Source organism: Pelophylax lessonae, assembly GCF_965119305.1.
Source record: "Pelophylax lessonae genome assembly, chromosome: 10".
Lineage (NCBI taxonomy): Eukaryota > Metazoa > Chordata > Amphibia > Anura > Ranidae > Pelophylax > Pelophylax lessonae.
Genome location: NC_138777.1, coordinates 112,168,599 through 112,195,523, shown reverse-complemented (window position 1 = coordinate 112,195,523; position 26,925 = coordinate 112,168,599).

Sequence of the window (26,925 nt, the reverse complement as noted above, 5' to 3'; positions counted from 1 at the left end):
ATGAAAGGAAAATACATTGATCACTCATTCTTTATATATTTATTTACTTTTCTAATCAGAGTAGTCTAATCTGCCCATCGCCTTTTAATTTTCAATTATTCAATCTATTGTGGCTACAACCTGTGTACATATCTGTTAATTCATTTTCATTTAGTGTAAACTGTATTCCAAAAAGAAAACAACAAAAAATATACATCCCATATCTAAATTGGGGCATTACCAACATATTTAGTTCCTATACGCAGGCAATACGTTGTGCTCCTGCATCCCCCTCGCCCCCCACCTGATCCCGTCATTGTTATGTATATGTGAAAAAGAAAAGAAGGAAAGAAAGAAGAAAAAAAAGGAGGTTCACACTCATTTGCAATATATCAATTTGTACTAAAGTCTCTACTAGCCTTTAACCACTTCAGCCCTGGAAGGTTTTACCCTCTTAATGACCAGGCCATTTTTTGCGATTCAAGACTGCGTTGCTTTAACTGACAATTGCGCGGTCATGCGTGTAAGGGAAAAGGCATTCCAAGATACACCGTACCCAAATACAATTGATGTCCTTTTTTTCCTACAAGTAGAGCTTTCTTTTGGTGGTATTTAATCACCTCTGGGGTTTTTAGTTATTGTGCTATAAACACAAAAAGAGCGTCAATTTTGAAAAAACATCAATATTTTCTACTTTCTGCTATAAAACATTCCCAATAAAAAAAATAAAAAAAATCTAACTTTTTATCAGTTTAGGCCAATTTATATTCTGCTGCATATTTTTGGTAAAAAAAATCCCAAAAAGTGTATAATAATTGGTTTGCGCAAAAATTATAGCGTTTACAAACTACGGGACAGATTTTTGGAATTTTTATTTTTTTAATATTTTTTATTAGTAATGGTGGTGATCAGCATTTGTTATCGGGACTACGACATTGCGGCGGACAAATCTGACACGGGGGGCCGGATTTAAAGAAACTGCAGCTTCAAACCTCTATGACGTGTTTCAGTTTCGCCGCGTTCAAATCAATTAACTGGCGCTGCGGCGAATTGGCGAGTAAAACAGCAATAATGAATTCCGCCGTCAGCGGGATTCACTTACGATCGCGGCTTCGCCAATTCGCAAACTTATGTCTTCGTGCTTATAGCAGTTTCACATAGCGATGTGGGCTAGTGGATTAGTGCACACATCACATGTCTGTAATTCATCTCCCTCTGCTGTAGGTTCGAGGCTTACCATCTCCACCTACTTTTTTTATTTTCTTTTTTTGTTTATATTGCTAAAATGTAACGGATTACATCATATATATTGCTAAATAATGTTACACTCAGAAGCGCTTGCAAGCTTACACCATTTTAAGTGTTTTTTTGATCTTGTCTGTGTGTCGAATCGATCTTATGAAGGAAAGTACCAAAGGCAAGTGACCAAACCCCTACCCTAATTCAGGGCAAGATGAAACCTCACAATTTTACCATGGTCTTCTTCCCACATTCCATACAATGTTTAGTTCTTTAGCTATATGTGCTTTTTAGCCTTAACACACTCCATTTTTTCCACCATACAGCTTTATTCTGCACAATAGCTAAGTGCTTTGCAACTTCACTGCAGTTCACAACGTCATGGGTTCAAATCACATCACTATACTTGGGATCTCTTTTCACTCTCATTTTTTTAAACAGTTTTTTTAAACTATCTTGAATTTGGGGGGGGAGGGGGGTGTCCTACCCAAATTTCAAGCACATCAATGGAAACAACACAATTTTGATTTTATGAGTGTGGTCCTAGTTTTATCGAGATGCAATTCTTTACATATTTACCATGGTTCTTACAATTTCTTGACCAATAAACATAGGTGTCTGATATTGGACTCTCTCCATATTTCAACAACACAGGCCCTCATAGTCCAACACTACATTTGCCTCACACCTCAACACAACACTGTCACATCCCTACTCTACATTACAACCCCTCACATCACCAGTACAAGCAGCATGCAAAGTGCAAAACTCCGGCCTTGGCAGCTTAATGGGCCATACACTAACAATTTGTCTAGACTTTTTCCTGTAGACTTAACCAAACCATATAATAGAAGCTCAAACCTCAACACTTTCAATTTGGATGCAATCAGGCAGGCCCTTGCACTACATAGAAAATGTCAATCGGAAGGATAAAGTCTTCTCTAAATCTTACAGTGTGGATGGCCCTTTTGTCTGTAGGCACCCACACAAAACAAAAAAACACATGTTCAATTCTAATGTATTTATTTATTTGAGAATGACAGCAGAAGGAGGGATGCAGCAAAAGAATATTGTCACTCTCCAGTCCGTGTGCCTTTACAGCGCCAGACCACGATCTTTGCTCCATGGCTACGGGATTCTGATGTCTTCCACAACTTCCGGCAGAGTTCAGAATCCATTCTGCACCTCTACCAGCTCATAGGGGACAGGCATGGCAAGGTTGCTGGGCAGCTTCCAAGCCACTTTCGAAGTTCCAGGGTGTTCATGTTGGTCATTGGCCATGTGCCTTACCAAATATCCACTGACCACAAAAGAAAATGAGTGGAGTCCATCAAGGTGGGTTTCTACCACCTACACCCGCAAGCAGTACCACTCCTGGAAAAATAAAACAAAGGATAAGACATTTCATTATGAAAATCACATCTTAATGCCTGTTTGCTTCATTCTGAACTTCATTTAATTTCGACATCACGAGTGAAATAACACATTTTATGCCAACTTACACAAACCAGAAATCATTAATGTAAACATTTGAATACACACCTGTGACGCCAGACAGCCCATCACCACAGGCTTCCCATGGTACGTGCCATGATTCCAAGATGTTGATGTTCTGGAAAATTACAACACCATAAGATACCAAGCAGCCGTTCATGTTATCAATAACTACACAGGTGGCATAGACACAAATAAACACCTGCCAGCTCTTCTCAGCCCTTTACACTATTCACAATACCAACATGTTTATGGTTAGAGGTGCATGTTTTTGCTCAAGTAACACAATTTTACCAATGTTGACTACACTTTATCTACAATGGCAAGTGTCATTGGCAGATGATAATCACCCTCTGTCTCCCTGTGAGTGGCACCTCTGCTAACTAGCTAATTAATACACATGCCCTATCTTGACCGGTTACAGTACTTACATGTAAAGTGGCTAGCAACCAGGGTATTCCGGGTGGCCATACCGGCAGCGGTGCTCCGCCGCCTGGGGGCCGCCGGCTGACGGACCTCTGGCTCCCTCTCCTCCGTCAGCTCCCAAGAATCATCCCGGGCAACGCACATGTTGTGCAACACGCAGCACGCCAGGATGATCTTGGAAGCCTTTGTAGGAGAGTACAGGAGTTCACCCCCAGGCCGGGCCAAGCAGAGAAACCGGGACTTGAGAAGACCTATGGTCAACTCAATGATACTCCGGCTTCTCCGCAAGGCCCTGTTGTAATTCCTCTCTGCTGGGCCCTGGGGGTACCTGATTGGAGCCATCAGCCACGTCAGCTGCGGGTAACCAGCATCCCCTGAAAAATAAGAAAAATATACATTAGTTCTTCCTATCATGTGACTTTAGATGACTCCTCAAAATGGGAGACAATTAGGCATTTTACTAAACAACCTGCTCGTCTGTTTGCAAAAAATCATATGAAACATCTCAACTCTGTCTAACTGCCTAAATCACTAATACAAATGGGAAAAAGGACACACAAAGTGGTGGGTTTCTCTTGCAAGTTCCAACTTGGCCCCTATTTTGTTCCTATTACATTAGCCTAGGTCTTACTTCTGGAATATATCTGCAACTAGAGTGAGGAAACCAATATTGACTCACTTATGCAAAGTACTTTGGGGATATGGCAATACCATTGGAATCATTTGTAGGTTTTCTTTGGGTGGCTAGAGGACACCATTTACACATTGGTTAACCACCTTCATTGGACTCAAAGACAACTTTGCAAATCTTTCTTTTGTGAGCTGCTAAGCTGCTGATCTGGTTGTGTGTGAACAGCCTGACAACTAATAACACATCCATTTTAGGTAGGCTTTGCTTAAATCAGGGTGTACACCGATGTAGCTTATTCCTATGTCTATGTAATCTTACAGTTTATGTTGTTAAGACAAAATACTTTACCAATAAGCCACCCTTCGGGCATTTGTCCACTTTCAAACACCTCGTACAGAGTACTTGTTCTTAACATACTGGAATCATGGCACGACCCTGGGTGACCAGTGTTGACACTCATGATGCGCTGTTTGGCGTCACACACTAATTGGACGTTCACAGAGTGGTACTGCTTGCGGTTCCGGTATTCACTTTCGTGGCTCCTTGGGGGCCTAATGGCTATGTGGGTGCCATCGATTGCCCCTAGGATTTGCGGCATGTGTGCCCGCCGGTAGAAACCCAACTTGACTTCATTCCACTCATTTTCATTCTGTGGCCAGTGGATAAAATTGGGCACTATATCCACTATGGCATTAATGACCAACATGAACACCCTTGAAACTGTGGGCTGGCTAATGCCCATGATACTTCCCGAAGTGGCTTGGAAGCTGCCACGCCCTAAAATATACAAAGTGGCCAGCAATCTGGCCATGCCGGGCACCGCATGGCCGCGCTGTGTGTCCGGGTCAATTTTCTCTGCTATGAGCTGGTAGAGGTGTAGAATAGTTCCTCGCTCGAGCCGGAACTTCCTCCTGACATCAGAATCCCGCAGCTTGTCCAAATAGATCCTTGGAGCAAAAATGCGTGGCTGGCGAGGTAAGGGCACACGGACTGGAGGTGCTGCTGCTGGAGGTGCTGCTGCTGCTGCTGCTGCAGCTTCCCCACCTTCTGCTGCCTCCTGTGCCAGGGCTTCCTCAAACAAGGCACCAATAAATGCCAGCATTGCACCATCTAATGCGTCTGGGATATCGTCCTCCATTTTGAACGCGCAAATTCGCGAATGCGCAGATATATATAGAAACGGCCGCTAATTATCACACCTGTGAGCCAGCTATAAAAGGAGCACATGGCCAATATGGCTGCTGGATGTTATAGATCGATGTTTCTTATGTGCTAGCAAGACCCTGTGACCCACAACCTACATTATCTGGAGGTAAGACAATTGTATCTCTCTCTCCCAAAAAAAAGGAAGGAGACAATTTGTACTTATCTTGGGTGTGCTTAAGTTGTCTATGGTGAATCCCCTCCAACCCACAATAGCTTGGGAACCCCTCAAGTGTCTTTTAATCATTGGCAGTTGGCCCCATGTGCATGTGGTTTGGACATGTGTTTTCTCATGTTTGTTAAAGGTGTGCAGTCTAGATTTGGCATCTAAACCTGCCCCCTTACCTTCCCAGCTTCCAAAGACACCATTTTTGCTTTCCTGATAACTGTAATTTATTATGTGCACGTATGTAGGTCATGCGATTTCTCATGTATGTTTAATGTTTGCAGCCTCCTTTTGCCTATAAAGGATTACACCACCACCACCACCACCACTGTGTTTGTGCCATTAGGTAAGTGTTTGGAGGGCCTCGTGTGATTTGTACCCCTATGCGTTTTCTTATGTGTTTTTTTTTTACATTTCTTTGCAGCCTCTTCTGCTCTTTGCCACCACCACCACCACCACCACCACCACTGTGTTTGTGCCATTAGGTAAGTGTTTGGAGGGCCTCGTGTGATTTGTACCCCTATGAGTTTTCTTATGTGTTTTTTTTTTCCATTTCTTTGCAGCCTCTTCTGCTCTTTGCCAACTACTACCACCACCACCACGACCAAGTCTGTTTGTGCCATTAGGTAAGTGTGTTCTGTAACTGTTCACTAATTATACTGTATATGAAGAGCAATCTGCAAATCCTTTTTTTTCTGTTTTCTCTTTTGTCATTTCAGATTTAGGAGTTTGGGGCTCTTTGCTGCTGCTGGACAGCCAGATTCTCTGCCCACCTCGTGCTCCCATGGCCCCACCCACTGGAAGGATGAGAAGGGGCAGGGTGGCCAGGGGGGCCAGGGGGGCCAGGGGGGGCAGGGGGGGCAGGGTGGGCAGATCGTCTGGCTCTGGTGTGAGGGAGGCTCCAGCTGTATCCATGAGGGAGTCCACCATCCCCATCCCGGAGGAGGAAGCCGGGGGAGGTGTTAACACACCAAGTGGACAAGCTGGCTCTTCTGACAGTAGTCCTGGAGCGGGTCCGTCCACCAGAGTCAGCTTGTCCACATTACCCCGGCTTCCCCGTTTCACCCACAATCAGTGCTGTGCCCTGGTCCACGCCTATATGGCCAGATATCAGGCGATACATGGGACCAGGGCCGCGTCTTACTCAGTAACAGAGAAGAACAGATTGTGGGATGAAATCCGGGATGCTGTAAATGCACTGGGTGAAGCACCTCGCCACCGTGACAGTGTGCGGAAGAAGGTCAACGACATCTGTGGGTCCGTTCGGAAGAAGCTAATTGCATGGGCTGCGGAGGGTCTTTATGACCGTCAAGGTCGGCTGGATGAACGTGCACGAAGTTCTCTCTGGGATTATCAATTACCTTTCTTGAACATCATAGGACCCGATACCATCTTTCCCAGAGAGGACTTAGATTCGGATGCTTTGCACCGAGGTAGGATATTATCTTGGATGTCAATTGTGTGAGTTGTTTGGAAAAGATTAACTACTATCCTATGTGTGACATTAAGAGAATGTGATACTTGCCCTTCCAATTGTCCTTTTTTTGTTTTCCCCAACCTGCAATTTGTTCATCTGTAGCACGGATCTCAGCCCCTCCACAGCCCATGCAGCTTGGCGAACCAGACGGACTCACAGGTGTTGACATCAGTGCTGACCCTCCTCCTGGTAGGTCCAATATCATACTGTGCCAAACAATGTAGATGTTTTTTTTTTGCCAAGATAGCTCATATTGCTATGTCCTTTACAGAAGATCCGCAGCAGGGAACACACCCAGTGCAGCTAGGCCTGGAGGAAGGTGTTGGTATGTCTAGTCAAATAATGTTTTTTTGAATCTTATTAACCCCATTAACACACATGTTTTTTCTTAGGAAAGAGTGTTGCCTTTTAGATGTTTACCCTGCAAAACACAGTTGACAGCATTAATGGGTGCCGTCATTAGTAGGCAGACCAAGCCTTCTTAACCTTTGGGAGGGTTTAGCAAGTGTCCTATGAGCCCAGGAAAGCACTTTTGAATGTTTGGCCTCAATGCTTCATTCATGAAGCTAGGAGGGCAATCTGGCCATAATCATTACTGACTAAGGTTATGTACTAAACATGTTTTTTTTTTTTTGTTTTTAAAAGAACATCAGGCCCCTCTTGACGTTGCAGCTGGAGTTGGATCAGGAGCTGGCGACGATTCTGCATCCAGTGCTGTGGTATGTGATATAAGGGAACAAGGTGCACATGTAACATTTCAATGGTAGCATTGATTTTGGACTAGATGTGGCTTACATTGTGTGTGTTAAATTAGTGCTATGACATTCTGACGATGCACCAGCACAACAAGAGTTCTATCTTGAACATCAGGGAATTATGTTATAATTTGGTGTGCCACTAATGTTCCAAAAACATCCAGGATCTTTAAAGTCCGGCCCGTCTTTGATTTTCCAGGTCCAAAATCATGGGTATCGTTTGGTTGGGTTGTCCTGTAGCCGATTGATGGCAAGATTTTAGACAACATACGTAGATGTATAAAGTCATTGGTGTAGTAACAGATTTACCAAAAGCATAAACAACCTACCACACCAGGGTTAATTGGGAACACCTTCATGTTGAATCTTTTTTGCCTTTGTCATATTAGTCACACCAATATAATATGTACCCATTATCAGAAGTGTTGCTAGCTTGGATAATCTTACAATGAACAAGTACTCATTAGAAGCACATCAAACTTTTCAACGTTCTGCTTGGGGTGTTAAGTTGTCAAACTAATCTGAAATATTTAGTCATGATGTTTGATAATGATTTGGTCTATTTCTTCTGCTTTCAGGTAGCCTTAGATGCAGAGGGATTGTCACCTACCCAACTTCGTCCATCTATGCTGGATGTAGCCGAGAGGCTGCTTGATGAGTATCAGGTCCAAAATGAGTTAAGGAGGCGTACTCAGCAATCTACTGAGGCAGTACGTCTGCTCGGGCTCATACAGGAATCTGTAGCAACAATGGTACAGGTTCACCAGGATATGTTACAGGTTCAACAGGATATGCGTAACAGCTTGGTAAGTTTAGCAGACCAGCATCAACGGGATCGGCAAAGTGTTGACACTCAGGTGCTGGCCACACGCCAATGCCTGTTTGGATCTGAAGATGCCCCATTGGCAGAGCCCTCCCAAACATCTCACTCACCTGCCACTGCAGGTTGTGGTAGTGGGAGGGTAATGCCAGTGTTGGCCACTTGTCAGGCAGCTGGGGATGGGACAATTCCTCCTGTAGCCACTCCTAGCACTTCACACTCCGTTCGGACTCCCACACCCCTCAATGAGCAATCCTCCTGCACAACCTCAATGCGCACTGGTTCCACAGTACCCCTTCCACCTGACTACATTCCCTCCACACCTTTATCACTTCACTCCTCCCCAGGCCGTTCTTCTTTTTTGTCACCAATGCGACATGTCGTTTGCCCCCGCACCGTGGACCACAACAAACAATCAACCACCACTCCCCACACATCTTCACAACCCTTGCACCACCAGCAGCATCAAATAGCCTTGGAGCAGCAACGATCCCATCTCATGGTAATGGCACACGTTGCCCAAATGCTTAGGCTGACCCCAGAGCAGATGACACTATTGGCCGAACATCTTCTGTCTGGGACATTTCCAACGTTCAACACCCTGCATCATCAGCAGCCTCAGACAGAAGATATGATCCTAATGGGCCACTTGAGCACAACTCTACAGTTAACCCCAGACCAGATGGAACTCTTGGCACACCATTTGATGGCAGGAAACTTAACAATGCTCACCACACTGCTTCAGGCACGACCACCAACTTGATTTTTTGTTTTTTTGTTTAATTTGGTTTAGTTTTGTTAATGATTTACATTGGCCAATTTTTTGGGCCATTTTTTTTTTAATTTGAGGGTGGCACAATATGATTTATTATAGTGCTTCTTTTGGGGATGAAATAAAATTTTATGCAAAATGATTAGTTTGTGTTTGCTCTTTGGTTTTTTAGGAGTGTTGGTGGCCAAGTAATGGCCCTGGTTAATGTAGGCATTTATACACACGTGCTTCTCTATCTCCAAACATATGATTTCATGTAAATTTAGATAACTCAATGTTCACATAACGACCCAAGAAAAGGTCTCCCTTCAAATGTAGCTTCAAAACAAGTCTCAAGGCTAACATAAACCAAAGCCAACATACTAACAATTACAGACCACACCACTCAAGTAAACAAATACAACACAAAAGACATTCGATGTGTACACCAAAAAGAAAACTTGGGTAATAAAATAAATGTTTTAATAACACATGTGGGTGTCTACCAACTGTAGCGTACAAAAAATATATTACAATATATAATAGAATGAACTAAATTGCCAATGTAACATTTGTGTTGCAAAGAGCAACATACTTAAATTTAATTTAGATAAACATTTTAAACATTTTTTATGTTTTGACATCATTTTTTGGAAGGTTTTCACAAAAACAATTCTTTTTTGTAAACATTTGTGGTTTTGTCCGTTGCCATAAAAACAACAAGGCTTTTTTGTAAACATTTGTGGTTTTGTCCGTTGCCATAAAAACAACAAGGCTTTTTTGTAAACATTTGTGGTTTTGTCCGTTGCCATAAAAACAACAAGGCTTTTTTGTAAACATTTGTGGTTTTGTCGGTTGCCATAAAAACAACAAGGCTTATTTGTAAACATTTGTGGTTTTGTCGGTTGCCATAAAAACAACAAGGCTTTTTTGTAAACATTTGTGGTTTAGTTTGTTACCAAAAACAACAAGGCTTTTTTGTAAACATTTTTGGTTTAGTTTGTTACCAAAAACAACAAGGCTTTTTTGTAAACATTTTTGGTTTTGTCGGTTGCCATAAAAACAACAAGGCTTTTTTGTAAACATTTGTGGTTTTGTCCGTTGCCATAAAAACAACAAGGCTTTTTTGTAAACATTTGTGGTTTTGTCGGTTGCCATAAAAACAACAAGGCTTTTTTGTAAACATTTGTGGTTTTGTCCGTTGCCATAAAAACAACAAGGCTTATTTGTAAACATTTGTGGTTTTGTCGGTTGCCATAAAAACAACAAGGCTTTTTTGTAAACATTTTTGGTTTAGTTTGTTACCAAAAACAACAAGGCTTTTTTGTAAACATTTTTGGTTTAGTTTGTTACCAAAAACAACAAGGCTTTTTTGTAAACATTTTTGGTTTTGTCGGTTGCCATAAAAACAACAAGGCTTTTTTGTAAACATTTGTGGTTTTGTCCGTTGCCATAAAAACAACAAGGCTTTTTTGTAAACATTTGTGGTTTTGTCGGTTGCCATAAAAACAACAAGGCTTATTTGTAAACATTTGTGGTTTTGTCGGTTGCCATAAAAACAACAAGGCTTTTTTGTAAACATTTTTGGTTTAGTTTGTTACCAAAAACAACAAGGCTTTTTTGTAAACATTTTTGGTTTAGTTTGTTACCAAAAACAACAAGGCTTTTTTGTAAACATTTGTGGTTTTGTCCGTTGCCATAAAAACAACAAGGCTTTTTTGTAAACATTTGTGGTTTTGTCGGTTGCCATAAAAACAACAAGGCTTATTTGTAAACATTTGTGGTTTTGTCGGTTGCCATAAAAACAACAAGGCTTTTTTGTAAACATTTTTGGTTTAGTTTGTTACCAAAAACAACAAGGCTTTTTTGTAAACATTTTTGGTTTAGTTTGTTACCAAAAACAACAAGGCTTTTTTGTAAACATTTTTGGTTTAGTTTGTTACCAAAAACAACAAGGCTTTTTTGTAAACATTTTTGGTTTAGTTTGTTACCAAAAACAACAAGGCTTTTTTGTAAACATTTTTGGTTTTGTCGGTTGCCATAAAAACAACAAGGCTTTTTTGTAAACATTTTTTTTTTGGTTGCCAAAAACAAGGCTTTTTTTTTTTTTTTGGTTTTTTTGGTTCCCAAAAAAAGGGTTTTTTAAAAATTTTTATATTTTTTTTGGTTGCCAAAAACAAGGCTTTTTTTTTTTTTTTGGTTTTTTTGGGTCCCAAAAAAAGGGTTTTTTATAAATTTTTATATTTTTTTTGGTTGCCAAAAACAAGGCTTTTTTTTTTTTTTTGGTTTTTTTGGTTCCCAAAAAAAGGGTTTTTTATAAATTTTTATATTTTTTTTGGTTGCCAAAAACAAGGCTTTTTTTGTTTTTTTTGTTTTTTTGGGTCCCAAAAAAAGGGTTTTTTTATAAATTTTTATATTTTTTTTGGTTGCCAAAAACAAGGCTTTTTTTGTTTTTTTTTGGTTTTTTTGGTTCCCAAAAAAAGGGTTTTTTATAAATTTTTATATTTTTTTTGGTTGCCAAAAACAAGGCTTTTTTTTTTTTTTTTTTTTTTTTTGGGTCCCAAAAAAAGGGTTTTTTTTTAAACTGTTTTTGATTTTTTTGTTAGATTTTTGTTTATAATGGGCAACAATTACAAATGTGACATTTCTTTGTGTTGCAACGTGCAACATAAGTAAACAAACAACCAAAAAAAAATACTAGGATCTTTTTAAAGGTGTGACATTCCTAACGAATGGCTCCTTAGGGTCTGGATCCACGCCACAAAGGTGTTCCAAATAGAGAATTCGGTCTCCGCACCACCTCATATAATCCAGGAGGACCTCGTAGGTGAGGTGGGTGTGCCCTGGGTAGAAAAAAACATGACAATTAGTTTTAGGCAAAATGATCCAAACAAGGATTGTAATTAATGTGCCTCAACAAATATGCTTAGGAGTCTATTGGTTGGCTTTTATCAACACTCTGAAGCAAATATGCTAAATTGCTGTTGTAAACCTTAAACTCAAACTTTCACAGCAAATTGTTCAAAAGGTTACATAAGATGGCTTGGAATGTTAGTAGCAGTTCCACCAAAGCTAAGTAAAATGCTTTTCTGCATGTAAACACAAGCAATCATTTTGAAGAATGTAAGGTGTTTTGGGTTCAATTGGTCAACACGATACATGTGCACACATTTATCTCTATCACCATTGGAATCTGTGGAGCGTTCTCTCTCACTCTTACTGTCTATAGATTGAACCTGACACATAGTAGAGACTCACCCTTAGGAATTTTGAGGGCCAGTTCTGGACGGAGCAGATGTGTCTGCTCCCCTGATCTCCTTTCCGCCATCCCAGCTGTGTTAAGAGAGAAGAAAAAGTTTATCAACAAATGGACTCACGCTAACTGTAGGTTACGCAGTCATGAAAACGCTCTAACACCCACTCATTACCCCTCCACATTTCCCTGAAAGTTTTATTTAGACATTGATATGGTGGTGATGCAGATTTGTACAGTGCAAGCGTCATTCTTCTGGGTGAAGCTTGTAGCGTTAAGGATACGTACTCCCTGCTTTTGTGCTGATTGTGTTTTTCTGATGTTTTTGGTGCCTCAGCCCTGCCTGTTCTAAGTGTAAGAAACATATCATTTTGGGAGGGCTGCGGAAAACTAATCAGGTTAGACTTACACTCTCTAGGTTTTTGGGGACAAGAGAAATAACAATCCTCCTTTTTACATGGCCCCTGTACACACCTCTAGGCACCTCCCTCCTGTTGTTTGACCCCACAGCAGGCAGCTTGCTATGGAGGCACATGAGATGAAGCCAAGCACCCTGTGCCTGTTCAGGCACTAGGCTGTGAGCCAGCCTTGCCCCCCTCCCTTCCAATGGTCTCAATGATTAGGAGTGACAGCATCAGGAGGCAATATTGGCATGCTGTCACCTCAGTTAAGGAGGAGGGGGAGTCTGTTCCAGACAAGTATTAGTGCAAAAATTTGGACCGTAAAAAATGGTCCCAGTAAGTCTTAGGGGGAATATGCACACCTATCACTTGGAATACTAATGCATAGAATGCATTCACATAAAGAACCCGCTGCCTTTAGAACAACTTGAAGCCTGAGCGGGGACATACACAGTTAGCATTTCTCCACTTACTAAGTAGACACATTACTGGAAAAGCACACAACTTACCATCATCAGGTTTTTTTGGGGCCCCTGAAGTGGATGGCGTGGCTGGCTCTGGAGAAACTGCACAAAAAGAACACAAATTGTGAACTGGAATGTGGTACATTACCGAGGAAGAGTATTTATGAAAGATTGACAAACACACATTTTCAGTGTTGACTAAATCAGGACATGATTAAATTACAATGTCCCCTAAAAATTTACAAGTACAAAGCACACATTTCCAATGTAGAGAAACTAACACCAATTTAGAATAGGGTGGCTTGAGATAACTTACAAAAGATAACATGTCCTGTAAAGCTCCCCAAAACCACCTTTCAAACATGAAGGTTAAGCAAGAGTGTTTCATGACCAACCTTCCTGTCACATATAGCAAAACTACACTTGCTTTGACTCCAACTTAGATTATCCTAGATACACATCATCCTAGCACACACAATTCATGTGAGAATCTAATTTTAGGTACTTACAGACTAGTTCAGGGGAGCCTGGAGTGGGGGAGGATGGGGGAGACCCTACATGGGGGGATGGTGTCCCTTCATGGGGGGATGGCGTTGTATCTCCTAGAAACACAAAGACACAAATACAATCCTTGAACAAAAGCTATTTGATAAAGGCACACAGAAAGTAGTCTGGAAACATTGAAGGTAGTAGTTACAGTGGACTGGGTAAGCAGTGGCCCCTCTTCCCCAGTCCTCCACAACAAACATCCTCAATGTCAGCTGCTACAAAACCCCAATGTCAAAATATATATATTACAGCCCTTATATTTACCAGGACACATTGAACACACAAACACATGTAGAATACTTACTTCCCCTTTGAGGAGAGCCCAGGTCCTCATCCGAGTCGGACCAATTGGCCTCTTCTTGGCCAACAGTTTGTTCCTGGCCCGGATCCAGGCGACTTGGCCCTGCCTGAGGCTCCTCTCTTGCTGAAGTTACATCAACCACAAAAGAAAACAAAACAAACAATCATTCCTCCAAGTTCGACCTAATACACAACACACCAGCACATCCACATTACTTACAGGGGGCCTGAGAAGGCTGAGCCGCAACATCCTGATCACTGGTTTCTAAAATAAAAGAAAAACATTATATATTATTTATGGACACAAATAGGCAGTAACCTCTCATCATGCTAGCACCATACTCAATGCCCCTACAATTCAGAACATAGAAGTGCACTTACACCAATGAGATGCATTGACCATGTTTTAAAACAGGAGGGCACCATGCAAATTAAGCGGGCGCCTAAGGCCTCGCACCTACAGGGGCCTTGCGGCCAGTGGCGGAGCACCAACATTTCGAAGGGCGCAGTCAGGGAAATCTCCCAAGTAAAAGATTGCTTTCAATCCTCGGATCAAAAAGTTGCAGCAGTGTGCTGCAGTCCCTTCACTGCGTCTGCCAGGTGTCTGTTGTCCGCTGACACTTACTCCTCCTTCTCTGCCTGGGGATTGGCCGTCTGATCATGTTATCCTAAGATGTGGAGGAATCGGTAGGTGTGTACCTGCACCAGTAGGAAGTGACTGGCCGGTCAACTCACTCTGCTATCATCAGTTGTTGCTCTGGGAGGAGAGCTCCGCCCTGGACCCGGAACATACAGGTAACCAGGCCCAGACTTGATATTTTGCAGGCTGGTCATAGATTTGTTGTGTCCACTATGCAAAGTGGTTGAGTAGCCCCAGGGAAGTTGGAAGAGTCTGAAAATGGTTGGTGGAGGAGGAGGAGAAGAAGGCCCTGGGTGGCTGGGGGACAAGGAGAGGGCCCCTGGGGGTTTTCTAGAGGAGGAAAGATCCACAATGACGCCAGAGTCAATTGCCAAGGAAGAGAGTGGAGCTGAGCAAGTCCTGCCTATCTGACATGAAAGCCAAACATGGTGTAGATGGAGCCCTTTGCCCTACACAATGACAGCACCAGAGGTGGAAGGTGAGTGGTAGCGGGTCTTTGACATTATAGAGCATATGGACTCTGTCCATTATTGGTAGTTTTGTTTGGAGTTGTCCTTTAGATGTTTAACTGTGTTGTTTTTGACCCGAGCTGTGAGGGACTGAGGTATGACAGCCCACTATGCTGAGACTTATAGTGCCCTAGAATGTTGAGGACTGAGGAATCCTTAGTCCCTAACAGAGGGCACTACAAGTCTTAGCATAGCAGGCAGTATTTCCTCATTCCCCTACAGAGAGGATTACAAGTCCAAGCAGGTAGCCTTCTGCAGTGGGACTTGTTGTGCCCTTGACTGTGGTGGACTGAGGAAGGGAAGTGTAAGAGGGTCTCTGTAAGCTCAGATGTATGGGGGAGCTTTGGGGAACACAGAGTTCCCTTTTACACCAGAGTCCCCAGCTTCCCCCCTCAAATAATGGTTCCCAAACTCTCCTTATATCAGAGTCTTCACACTTCCCTCTTACAGTGTAGTAAGTCTGGAGACTCCGATGTAAAGGGGGCTCTGTAAAATGTGATTAGAGATTAGAAATTTCTAACATTTTTATTTTCTACTTACGATCCACAATTTTCAGCTGCTCAAATGGCTCGCTGCCTCTGACTGCATATTGGAGTGTGGCCGTCCTCCTCCTCCCCTTCTTCACCAAAAGCACAAGAGGGTGCCGTCCGTCCGCTTTGGCTAGAAGCAGAAGAAAAAAAAAAAACATAAAAAATACGAATGTACATAGTAGTATTAAAGGTTGTGAAGAGACACTTGATGGGGTGTTGGTATTAGTGTTGTTGCATAGCTAAACACATGTCCACCTACCCAAAAAATTGTAACCTATCTGGTCACATGTAATGTATATTTTTACTTACCGGAGATTTGCTCCACAGCCTTTAGCAGGAGCTTGGGTGAGCGCCTTTTGGCATCACTCCAGGCCCGCTGCAGATCCACTATCTCAGGCAGAAACTGAAATCTCCGCTGCAGCCTCATCCGGAGACGACACATCATCTTGTGCTTTTGGTGAAGATGCGTATAAACTTTATCATACCCCCAGAGGAGGAGGAGCTGTGGAAAGAGCAGTGTATGTTTGAGTCCAAGTATGTCCAAAATAGTACAGTCTTCAAATAACATGCTAGGTCGTCTTTGAGATATTGTAGAACAAAGAATTCCATTTCTGGTGATACATATACATCGATGTCCAAATCTACCTCCATGACATAGGTTGCCCCACACTGGTGATTTCCTCTACATGATATAGCCATTTTCTCAATTGGCCTTTCATAACACACCCAGGGCCGCCATCAGGGGGGGACAGGCAGTCACTGTATTTACAACCTTATTGCTGTCCATTTAGCAGGGTGCAAGTAACTTTACACACATGTAGCATAGGTATCAACTTTTGTCACCATGTTAAAAGGACAGCAGTATGGGTAGCATTACAGTGACTGTTATTAGTCCAGGCTCACTAAACTAGCCAATGCTTGGAAAAGCAAGCCATGCAGATTGCTTTTCAGGTCCCTTTTAACACGAGCTGTCTGATTGGGTGTGGCTGTTAATTTTTGACGCAGACCTGATAAGCCCCTCAATTCTCCTTTATGGAGTGTTATATGTAAATGGGATTGCTTCATTTGAGATGCAGATTTAAACTGTGTATGGCCAGGCTGAAGGTACCCAAGTTGATTGGTCGATCACCTGGAGGACAACGTACAACCAGTCTGTCAGATTTTACACACACTTATCGCTAGCATCTCTTGTAGCCACTAGCAATAATCACTGTGTTTTCCTGGCAGGGGCAGCACCAGGAGAACACAATGGCTCCGCAGGAGGGTTTCCCCTGTCTGTGTTGATGGTGGAATCAAGGCAAAATGTTTTTCCTGCAAGCCACGGGACAAACAAAGATAGTTTTTTAATTAATCCATGATTTTGCCAAAATGGAAAAAAAAAGATGTTTGCTTTGTATATTCTTAAGTTTGCTACATAACTAGAACATGTAACAGTGTTATATCATTGCAGGAGATTTCCCTTCACTTCCTGTCTTGGTGTCACCAGGACAGGAAGTGAGGGAATCTCCCGTGGGGATATAGCCAGCAATTCTTTCCTTTTATATATACTATGGACATTATAAGGCAACAATTGCAAGCTATTTCCCCACAGTGATATTCCCCTCACTTCCTGTCTTGGTGACACTAAGACAGGAAGTGAGGGAAAATCTCATGCAATGATATCACCCTACTAGAAATTGTAGTTCCGTCTAAAAAGTATACATAAAGTAAGCACTTGGTTTCCAAAGTGGCAAAATTATGGAGGAGTTAAAACCCCATAGTGTGATCGGGTAATCTGACGGTGTGTTCCTACACTCCTCAATGTGTCTGTTCATTAAGCTGTGCTGAATTATCCTTGATTCACAATTCCTGCAAGAGTTGCACATGGTATGTGGGAGATGCAAATTTAAGGTGGCATAATTATCCACACAATCACACATAATCCTTTTTAAAGGTCACCAGCAGAATTTGATGGCATAGTGGTTCACAGCAGTGCCATCATATTCCAGTTAGATCTGTAAATTAACAAAGCAATGTGATCTGGGGGTGTATTTAACTTGCAATGGACACCCCCATTCATTATCATATGGCAGTGTGAGATGGGTGTGTTGGGAATGTGATCCATTGAGACAAGTGATTATACACTCATGTGTTTCTTTTAGAGGTGATTTGTTCAAGGCAATCCTTTGAAGACATGACCATTCCAGATTTTTGTGATCACTGATTCCATCTCAGGTGAACCAATTAGCTGCTGTGTGCAGATCCAGCTTATGATGGTAAGAGTGTCAGACAAGACAAACGGGGCCGAGCTTGCAGTGTGTATGGATGTATGTAAGGCAATAATTTTTGGCATTATGCATTTAGGGAATATAATGTTTCTAATCTTGCATATATGAAAAGGGTCAATACATTTGTCTTTATCTAGATAGATTCCAAAGCGTCAGAGCAATCTGTCACAGATAATTGGGTTTCATTTTGTGTAAAAGTTGAAACGAATCAAATCTATCTATATACAGGCATAGCCCACTTTAAGTACACAATGGGACCAGGGCATGTATGGAAACTGAAAATGTACTTAAAGTGAAGCAATCCCTTTTTTCTTTTCTCGATGCATGAAAATACACCAGCTCCATTGTAAATTTTGGCCACATTGACATAGCCTTACTCCCAAACCATGTGGGAGCATGTTAAGGGGATCCAGGACTATGACATGATAGATTACCTAGGCAAGCTGGCCAGCCACAAAATGGATATGGTGTAGTCCTGGGTACCTGGGTACCCTGTCGTTGCTCCCTAAGTTTGTTATCCCTGTCACTTATGGTTTGTGAGCAGTGTCATGGCAAGCTGAACAAGCTGTGTCCTTACTCACGATTGTATATAAAGTGAGTGTACTTAAAGCAGGGTATGCCTATCTATATCTATATAGAAAGTTCAGAGATGTGAACCTGTTCCCTATTATATACACTAATATATGGTATATAACATATTCTATAATGTATCTAATGTATATATATTGTATATAATATATACATAGTATATATATTGTCTAATATATATATTTTTTAGATACACATACATACATCTATATATATATACACATATAATATATATATATACATATAATATATATATATATACATATAATATATATATACATATAATATATATATATACATATAATATATATATATATATATATATATATACATATAATATATATATATACATATAATATATATACATATATATACACATATAATATATATATATACATATAATATATATACATATATATACATATAATATATATATATATATATATATATAATATAATATATATATATATACATATACATATACATATAATATATATATATATATATACATATATACACATATATATATATACACACATACATATATATATATATATATATAGGGAACAGGTTCACATCTAGGAAGTTTCTATAACAGGAAGCTTCTAGATCACGTCTAATAGGCAGAAAGTGCATGCGCAGATCAGCAGACCAAAAGTTTCTTGCACACCCGCTAGATAAGCGACCCACCCAGCCACCATCCCCCATCCCCCATCCCGCACCCTGCACACTCACACCCCCTCCTTACCTTACACACAAATGCCACGATTTCGGCTGTAAACAGTGCAGGAGCCATGATGCACACTTACGACAGGGCCTGGACAATTTCCGGAAACGTGTGCACGCAGCAAAAGTTTCGTTTCCGGTTTCATGTATAAATGTGAGAACGCGGTTTTGTATATTCGCGAATTCGCGAATAGTGAACATACACAACCATTAAGCAGATTTAACTTAGAAAAAGAAATACAAATACATACATTTGTGGACACCAGAAAACTTTATTTAGACACATGAAGACATTTTAAAAAAAAAATTGGAAACATGCTGTTTATTACATTTGTATTTTTCAAACCAAAACAACCTTTGTACAACATTTAGACCATATACATCGACAAAGAGCCCATAATCAACAGATGCATGTGCAGATTGACAGAATTATGTTAACAGCAATAAATACTTACAGAGAGTCAACACACAACACAGCCAAATCTCACCTCCATAAATAACAAAGGGCCAAAAATGTTACCCATAAAACATGTGACACACAAATATATTGGACCTCTTCGTAGGTCAAATCTTTCCTGATGTCTGAGTGAGCTATATATAATCCAAGCAAACACACCCAGAATGGTAACGCCCAGTCCAAAAATTAACTGTGTGTATCCTGTGTGTTTTGGAGCATGCTCAGTTGCCAAAACAAGGGAAATAGAAATGAGGAATAGAAATGTATGTAGGTGTGTATAGTATATGTGAATTGAAAAAATTCTCTCTTGAAGTTTGCTAGTCATTATTTAGAATGTTTAGATACAGGAATACATACATATATATACAATTACGTGAGAGAGAGAGAAATATATATTTAGGGAAACAATTGAAACACACCTTTTGGGATTTGAGAAGTGAGATTGTGACGATTGACCAGATATGTAAGCCAACAATCTGACTCATCACTCATGAACATCCCTAAATTTGGCGTGGCAATTATATCAGGCGTTCTTATGTGCATTTTGGCTGGCGTTTTCACAGGCGTTTTGACATGCATTTTTTGGGCAGGCATTGTTATATGAAATCACCTACAAAAGCCCCAAAAACAGACCACAAACACGTACATGTGAACGTAGCCCGTTTGGGGGCGTTTGAGGGGGATTTGTCCAGCTCAAGGATCAGCTCCCAAAACAGGCAAAAAATCCAATCCTATTCAGTTCAATGGCCCCTGTTCCCATGTGAGCATTTTGACGGCATGAGGAAAACACCCAACGCTCACTGAGAAATAGCACAATGATTAGGGAGTCTGCCTTCCTGCTGTAGGTTTGTAAGTTCGAATCCGGAAGGTGCCCTCTGTATGGGCAACACTTGGATATCTCCAATCCTCCAAATGTTGACATCATTAATTTTGTTCATGTTTGAAAAAGGCATGTGTATCAGCAAACTTTTAATCCAAAGACATGAACAAAATACAAAAGATGCCCCATAAAGTCAATATGTAGCAATATTGTGAGCTAAAGCTCTATTTGTTTGTTGGGCATACTTTGCTAATTAGCCAAGTATAAGGGATATATATATATATACCTTCAGTTAAATGTGTAGTAAAATGGTAACACTTGGCCATACCCATATGGAAGAAAAGGTAGTATTTGCAATATATTTCTAAAAACATTCTTTGGAAACACATAAAATATTGTCAAAATTGTGACATTTCCTTGATATGTGTGAACTGCTAATAATCTTTCTTTGAAATATGTTTTACATCTATTTTTTTTCTATCTGACGACCAATTCCCCAATGTAATATTTTGTGGGTTTTTTCAGAGAATGTGGAGGTTCTATATAAACACTGTAGATTTGACTGCTATGATTTCGGAGTTAGCAGGAAAGGTGTATGGAATGTGATGGTGTTTACTAAAGGATCCCTTGTTGGAAGTGTGCATGTTTTTCCAATTCCGCCGGTTTTTGCCATTTTCTATGGGCGAGACAGCGGATTTGCAAGCGGTATTCAAAAAAAAATTGACCCAAAATCGCGCTGGCGAAATTTTTTGAGCCAATTTGACGTTGCGCATGCGCACATTCGCGAGTTCGCAGCTCGCGGCTGGAGGAGCTGTTTAACCTTTCCACACTTTCGCAGATATCTCTCTTTCTAAGTCAGTTTTTGAGATTTTTTAAACGCAAGTCATCTCCAAATTGACTTCCACACCTTCCACAGTGATTTGGGATTTTTGGGGGTACAGGGGAAAATTTGGCTAAACTTTAGTCGAGCTTTTAGCTGGCGTGGTTTTAAGTCGCGCTCTGACCATATTGCATCTTAATGAATCTCACACTAGGCGCTATTTTCCGCCCGCCGTTCTTTGAATGCCAATTTCAGACTTAAATAATCGCCGCTTCGCAAAATCACGCCGAAACGCCAATTCGCCGTACTATGAATCAGGCCCTAAGTTACTGTATAAATGACACTGGCAGGGAAGCGGTGATCAAGGGGTTAAATATGCTCCCTATATGTGCTTTCTAACTGTGGGGGGGGATGGATTGAACAGAGGCAGAATCTGTAATTCAGCCTAGCCACTCCCTTTTATCTTTCCCTGCCTCTCTGACAGGAGAGCCATCTTGCATTGTTTACATACCAGATGGCTCCTGTTCGTTTATGATTTTCTAAATCATCCACTTTTTGTTGGCACATTAAAACTTGCTTTTCATACATTGCCACTTTATCAGATATTGGTGCCACTGCATCCTCCACGGTAGATATTCTGGTTTCAGCCTCTCCTACTGTATATGGTCCCGCATCTTTTGCATGTCCTGTCTCATTAACCCAATATCTGATTTAATCTCATCCAGTTTTCCTGTTAACGCAGTGTTACTTGATTGTAAAGCATTTACCTGCTTCAGCATCAGCTATGCTTGCTTCTCCATCTGTTGTCCAGGTCATTTTTCAGGCTGTGCGGGATTGGGTTTCTGAGCTTCTTCTGTCAGCAGGGCCATACTCCTTGTATTTGGAGGGCTGCACCCTCCCTCTTGTTTCTCAGACCTGGCCAACTCCTTCAGCCGATCCTTCGGCGTCAATGTACGGTCTCGGGTGTTCACTATAGGTTTCCTTGCCAGTGTCTGCTGACGATCTATACTACCACTACCTCCGCTGCTCATATTGCATATGTCATGCATGGGGTGTCCCTGTATCCCTGTGAGTCTTCATGCTGAGCACAGAGCTCTCACTAGCCACATCCGTCCATGCCAGTGGGGGGCACTGTACCAATATTTAAAAAAGGGTCGGGACCTATCCCTAGGAACTACATGCCAGTTAGCCTAACATCAACAGTCTGCAAGCTATTGGAGGGGATTATAAGGGATTATATCCAAGATCTCAGTAATGAAAAAAATATCATTAGTATTAATCAGCAGGGATTCATGAAGAATCATTCTTGCCAGACCAATCTATTAAACTTCTATGAAGAGGTGAGCTGCCATCTAGATAGGGGGAGGCCTGTAGATGTGGTGTATCTGGATTTTGAAAAGGCATTTAATACAGTTCCCCACAAATATTTACTGTACAAACTGAGGTACCTGGATTAAAAGCTGGCTGCAGTGGCAGGTCCAAAGGGTGGTGATAAATAGCGAGTAGTTGGAATAGTCCCCCAAGGATCTGTCCTGGGACTAATTCTGTTTAATTTTTTCATTAATGATATAGAGGATGGGATAAATAGCTCAATCTCAGTATTTGTGGACAATACAAAGTTAAGCAGAGCAATAACTTTTACTCAGGATGTAGAAACCTAACAAGAAGACCTCAATAAAATAATGGGGCGGGCAACTACATGGAAAATGAGGTTTAATGTTGAAAAATGTATTGCATTTGGGTGCAAAAACTTGAATGTGAGTTACTCAATAGGGGGAGAACCTCTGGGGGAATCTAGGATGGAAAATGACCTGGGGGTCCTAGTAGACGACACGCTGAGCAATGGTATGCAATGCCAAGCTGCTGCAAGCAAGGCCAACAGAATATTGGCATGCATTAAAAAGAGGATTCACTCCAGAGATAAAACGATAATCCTCCCACTTTTCAAAACTCTGGTCCGGCCACATCTTGAGTATGCCGTCCAGTTCTAGGCACCAATCCTGAGAAAGAATGTGCTGAAACTGGAGAGAGTCCAGAGAAGGGCAACAAAGGGATTAGAGGATCTCAGCTATGGGGAAAGACTATAATAATTGAACTTATTCTCTCTGGAAAGGAGACATTTGAGAGGGGATATGATAGCAATGTACAAATTCTGTACTGGTGATCTTAGCATAGGAAAAAAAAATTTCAGTGAAAGGGAATTTAAAAAGAAGCGTGGCCATTCACTGATATTGGAAGAGAAGCGGTTTAACCTTAAACTGCGTAAAGGGTTCTTCACTTATAGTGCAGTAAGGATGTGGAATTCTCTATCAGCAGGGAGTGTGGATAGTTTCAAAAAACTATTGGATGGGCACCTTAACAATCACAACATACAGGGATATACAATTTACTCTTGACACAGACACAAGCACACACTCCACAGGTTGAAATGGACGGACTGGCGTCTTTTTTAAACCTCATTAACCACTTGCCGACCGCCCACAGTATATTTACTGCGGCAGTCAGCCCCATGCAGGCAAAGTGACATAGTACTACGTCGCTGATTCCCGCCGGTCTGGTGCACACTCCCACGCCCCCCCGCCGCGGATGGCTTGATTGGGTTCAGAACTGATCAGTCATCAGGTCCAGGCCAATGGTTTTTGATCGGTCCTGCCCAATCTTGATCGGTCCTGCCCAATCAGATTCCATGCTGAGCCTGTGTAATGTAAACACAGGCTCAGAAAAGACCTGCTCTCCTCTCCCATGATCCTTTTTGGATTTATCGAGAGGAGAGAGCACATCTAACTGTGAGTACTGCACCAAGCACACAAACACACTTAGATAGGCACACTTAACCCCCGATCACCCCCCAGTTAACCCCTACACCCCCTGTCACAACACACACTGTACACAGTATATGGCATTTTCCCATATACCCGTATAAGTGTGATTTGTGACCAGGTGTAATGCTTGCGGCCCCCCCTTTTACACTTAAAATACCCGCCACCCCAATAAAGATTTAACCCCCTGATCCCCCCAGTTAACCCCTTCCCCCCTGTCACATTGCATACTAATACAAACGTAATATACTGAATTTCTGTATTTTGTATTAGTGCTATTGTGACTTGAGTTAGCGCTAGCGACTTAGTTTCTGTTCCAAGTAGGTTTAGGGTCCCCGCCACCCCCCCCAATAAAGATTTAACCCCCTGATCCCCCCAGTTAACCCCTTCCCCCTGTCACATTGCATACTAATACAAACGTAATACAGTATTTTACGTTTGTATTAGTGTGCAATGTGACAGGAGGGAAGGGGTTAACTGGGGGTGATCAGGGGGGGATCAGGAGGGATCAGGGGGTTAAATCTTTATTGGGAGGGGGTGGTGGGTATCCTAAGGATAAAAGAAACTACCGCAATTGCTAAACCTGGTCACAAGTCACACTTATACGGGTATATAGGAAAATGCTATATATTGTATACAGTGTGTGTTGTGACAGGGGTTGTAGGGGTGATCAGGGGGTTAAATCTTTATTGGGGGGGTGGTGAGACCCTAAACCTACTTTGGACAGAAACAAAGTCGCTAGCACTAACTCAAGTGACAATTGCACTAATACACAATACAGAAAATCAGTATTTTTCTGTATTTTGTATTAGTGTGATTGTGACTTGAGTTAGCGCTAGCGACTTAGTTTCTGTCCCAAGTAGGTTTAGGGTCCCCGCAACCCCCCAATAAATATTTTACCCCCTGATCACCCCTACACCCCCTGTCACAACACACACTGTATACAGTATATATCATTTTCTTTATACCCGTATAAGTGTGACCAGGTTTAGCGCTTGCGGTCATTCCTTTTATCCTTAGGATACCCGCCACCCCCTCCCAATAAAGATTTAACCCCCTGATCCCCCACCTGATCACAACCAGTTAACCCCTTCCCCCCTGTCACATTGCACACTAATACACATGTAATATACTGTTTTACTGTATTTTGTATTAGTGTGATTGTGACTTGAGTTAGCGCTAGCGAGTTAGTTTCTGTCCCAAGGAGGTTTAGGGTCCCCGCCAACCCCCCCCCCATAAATATTTAACCCCCTGATCCCCCCTTATCACCCCCAGTTAACCCCTTCATTGCCCTGTCACAGTGTCACTTTTATAGTGTACAGTTTTTTTTCTGATCACTATTATTAGTGACACAGGTGACATTAGCTAGTGTTAGCATCAGTCTAAAATAGCGCAGATCCCCGGCGCATAGTTAGAAATAACCCCTTGATTACCACACACACACACACTTCCATTACTAGTATAGTGTTTGAACAGATAAATATCTGATCTGATCAGAACTATACTAGCGTCCCCATAGCTTAGGGTTCCCAAAACACAGTGTTTGCACGATCAGCACTGATTCCTGCCAGCACCTGCGTTTAACCCCTCTGCCCAGCCCACCCCACCCAGGTAAGTGTAGTAATCAATAGATTACTGTCACTTACAAAAAAAACACAACACACAAAACTGCTGTGTTAGCAGAGTCAGGCCTGATCCCTGCTAGCATTAGCAGTTTTTTTTGGTAGCGCTTGAAATAGTCCTTGACAACCAGGTGCTTTTAATACCTGTGAGTCACACTAATGTACTGGTAAATTTAGTTAACTAAAATGACCAAACGTTGGTACAGTAGTGCAACGGCTTACAGTATACTGACCATGTCAGATGAGAGCGATGGGGAAACCTCACTGGCAGAATCAGGGTCAGTATACAAACCTGATGACAGCAGCGGCTCCCTGACAGATAGCTCCAATGACAGATGGGTCCCTGTTAGACCCAGACGTACCCGACCCCATTCTGGAGTTGTTGAGATGCAGGAATCGCAGGGTGCTCGTATGGAGCAGAGTGTCGGTACTAGTGCCGCTCATCCTTCTGGTGGCCTGGCAGGCGCCAGCGGCCTAGTACACCCTGGACCTAGTACAACCAGCACTGCAGTAACACTTGGTGACGTGGCGAGTCCCATAAGTGCAGCTGATGCTGGTGCGGTTGCTAGCACGAGTAGTGGCCCGCAGCCACCGCGTATTCGAAAACAGGCCCATAGAGCCCATAGTGCCCTCCCTGATGTGCTGGCATATCCCAATTGTCAACCCACTGATTCTACAGCGCCAGTACTTCCCCCATTCACTGCCCAACCTGGAATCCACGTGGAGACAGCTGGTTTTACGCCTCTGAATTTTTTTTGAGCTGTTCTTCACGGAAGATCTTTTCAGATCTGTTGTGGATCAATCAAATTTATATGCACAACAATTTATCGCCGCCAACCCAAATTCGCCCCTTGCCACACCATTCGGCTGGAAACCTATAACGGTTCCCGATTTTAAAATCTTTCTGGGCCTTTCCCTCCACATGGGCATAACCAAACAGAGTGAATTGCAGCTATATTGGTCCACTAGCCCACTTCACCATATGCGCATGTACTCTGCCTCCATGTCCAGGGCAGATACGAGCAAATTCTGCGATTTATGCATTTCAACGACAATGAAATCTGTCGTCCTCGGGGAGATCCTGAATATGATCGGCTCCACAAAATTCGGCACCTCATAGACCACTTCAATCAGCGGTTTGCAGCCTTGTTTATGCCTGAACAAGTTGTCTGCATTGACTGATTACGTTTACTGGCCGCCTTGCTATGAAACAGTACCT